The sequence below is a fragment of the Phoca vitulina genome, unplaced genomic scaffold (assembly GCF_004348235.1).
Source record: "Phoca vitulina isolate PV1807 unplaced genomic scaffold, GSC_HSeal_1.0 scaffold16, whole genome shotgun sequence".
Classification (NCBI taxonomy): Eukaryota; Metazoa; Chordata; class Mammalia; order Carnivora; family Phocidae; genus Phoca; species Phoca vitulina.
Window position 1 is genome coordinate 36,910,031 of NW_022589719.1, and position 2,904 is coordinate 36,912,934.

The following is a 2,904-nucleotide window of genomic DNA, read 5'->3' on the forward strand; positions in this document are numbered from 1 at the left end:
TTGGGGGGCCGGGGTCTCCTGCTGCCTGCTCCCCCCCAGCACAGGCCTGTCTTTACAATATGGTGGTGCAGATGTCCTGCGTGGGGACAGGGGTGGGTGGTCCCATCGACACACACCCAGGAAGAGCCTTTCTCTCTGAGGATGACCCAGCTCTTGATGGCCTTTCAGGGACAGGATGAGCAGGGGACGCTCGTGCAAGCCTGGCATCCCTTCCTTCTTGGCCGGGTGGGGGGCTTGCTCTCTGATTCCCATCCCCTGTGCAGGGGTGGGGGGTCCTGCTGAACCTCGGGCGGGGGCCTGGCACAGGCAGGCACAGCCCACAAGCCTCCATGAGGCTCAGGGGGCTACGGAATCCACCACAGAGCACGCTTCCCTGGGCACCTTCCTGGGGGTCGAGTCCGTCAGCAGCAGCGCAGGGGTGTGCCTCCAAGCCAGCCGGGGCCAGGGGAAGAGAAGGGGCATGTGGAGCAGGCAGGGCAACCTCATCCCTGATTCTAGACGCTTCTCAGAGCCCTGTGGGAGCTCGAAGCCTCAGGTCCTGCAGCTGACGGCAAGCAGCGGTCTGTGTGCGGGTGGAAGAGAGCTCCCTCCGTCCCTATCCACGCCCCCACAGTGGCCATGAGAGGCCGGGGTGCAGGGGACCATGGAGGGTGCAGAAGAGGAGAAAGGGCCACGTTGCCTCAGCAGAGGCTGTAGGGGGCTGCCAGGGCCTGAGGCTGCACGAGCCCCTAGGATGCCCCAGGGCCTTCCTGTTCCAGGGCCCCCAGCCTGGGCCAGGGAGGGTGGGGCCCCTCAGCCCCTTCACTGCAAAGCTAAGAGCAGAGGCGGAAGGAGGAGGGGCCTCGGCCCCCCAGAGTCCCAGGCGTGTAGGAACAATACCAGGGAGAGGTCAGGCTGGGAACCCCTAGACACCCCCAGACATCCAGGGGAGATGAGACCCAGCTGGGCCTGGGACTGTCCTGGGGACAGGGCCACCTGCGGGAGGAAGGCCGCCTGTTAGGCCTGCTAGCCGGCCAGGCTGCAGTTTTCCCGGCCTGGGGTGGCAACGGCTCTGCCCAGCCTCCAGCGCCTCTGGCCCCGTGGCTGTGATGCGTCCCGCTCAGGGAGGTCAGAGGCCGCTCTGGCTGGAAGCCCCCCGGCCACCTGGACCCCCAGGCGCTGCCTGCCCGCTACTCCCTGGGGATCCAGGGCAAGCAGAAAAGCGCCAGCGACAGTGTTTATTTTCAAATGACATTTTTTAAGAAAAACAGCCTCCCCCAAATGCTTGACCCTGAGTCTGGAATGTGGAGCTGCAAACAGCTGTCCCCTCCCCAGACCCCGCACAGCTCCCTGGTTGTGGGTAGGGGGCCGGGGGGGGCCCTGGGGGACACTGGCCCTCTGTGGTCGGGGCGTGCGTCCTGGAGCTGGGCTCTGTTCCTGGTCTTGCTGTGTACCCAGTGGGGCGCTGACACCCCCGGCAGCCCCAGCAGGGGTGGCTTGTCTTGGCCAGCTGGACCGGTCACCCCAGCGTCGGAGTTCTTGGACATTTGCTCCCGTGTGGCTCCCGCAGGGCAGCCCCGTGCTTCTCCTCCTGCTGTGCTCCCAGCCTGTGTCCACCTCGGCCTGCGGCCTTCTCTGCCCTCCTCTGAGCCCCCACCTCCAGGAAACCCTCCAGGGAGCTCAGCCGGCTCTGCTCCTGGGGGGTAGCTGCCTGCCCGCAGGGAGGGTCCACGCTGTCTTACCCATAGGCAGCGGTTGGATCAGTAGGTCCCCCTGGGGAGTCACAGGGGGAGCACCCCGATGCTTTCCAGAGCCTGTCCCCTGCCACGTGCCTGCTGGCCCTTGATCCTCTCTGTGTGACCCCTACCCACAGCTTGCTGGCTGGTCAGCAGGCCGCCCGGGGGGCAGGGAGTCAGGGGGGGCGAGCTGAGGCTGATCCCGACTTGGCTGCTTTCCTGACTTGGACGTCCCTGGGGTGTCCCCGCTCCTCCTGGAGGAGGTCCTCATGCGCCCACTGCCAGGGGAGGTGCAGGGACCCCCACCCAGGCCCTCTCCCGGGCCTGTCAGCCCCCTCGCTGCCGGCGCACCTGGTGCCGGAGGGCCTCCCCTTCCCCCTCGGAGGGGACAGGCCTGGGGTCCCTGGCAGCCCACTGCAGAGGGGGGGAGGCGCCAGGGCTCTGCCCCTGAAACCCTGTGGCTTCCTGTTTCGCAGCCCACAAAGCACTAAAGGCCGGCAGGTCCTGGGACATCAAAGGCCCCGGGAAGCTCATTGTATTGAATTAAGTGTAAATGAAGGGGAGGCATGTGGCTTGCATTCCCCGCAATTACGCCTGCTCTGGGGGGGCTCCCGAGAGCCGAGGACCGGCAGGAAGGGAGCCGGCCCCACCTCTGCCCCTGGCCCCCAGGGGACAGCAGGGAGCTCAGGCTGGGACGTAAAGAAGCCTCTCCAAGTGGACCCCACTTTGGTCCCCCCCAAAGAGAGCAGACCAAGGGCCAGCACTTGGGGTGGTGCTGCGCACAGTCTGGGCCCCTCTGCCGGCCAGGCCCGGTGCCCTCGGGGTCCCGGATGGCCTCCGGACCCTCGCCTGTGTCCGAGAGCGGTGGCCATGCTGAAGGGCACCCAGTCCCCCCACGACATAGCTACGGACAAGGAGCCTGGAGCCCCAGTCTTCGGGGCCCTCAGCCCCTAAAGGGTCCTATGAGGTGGTGGGTGGGGTTGGGGGGCTGAAGGCAGCCACACAGACCCTGCTGCCCCCTCCCCAAGCCTGGCGGGGCAAGAGCCTCTCAGAGGTGGGAGTGCCGGGGCCAGGGGGTTGCCACAGTCCACAGGCCCCGCTGAGGCAGCTCTGGGAGGGAGGGAGGCATAGTGTGGGGGAGTGGGCCTGGGGCCCCGGGTGGGGGCGGAGAGTGAGGAGGCCCCGAAGT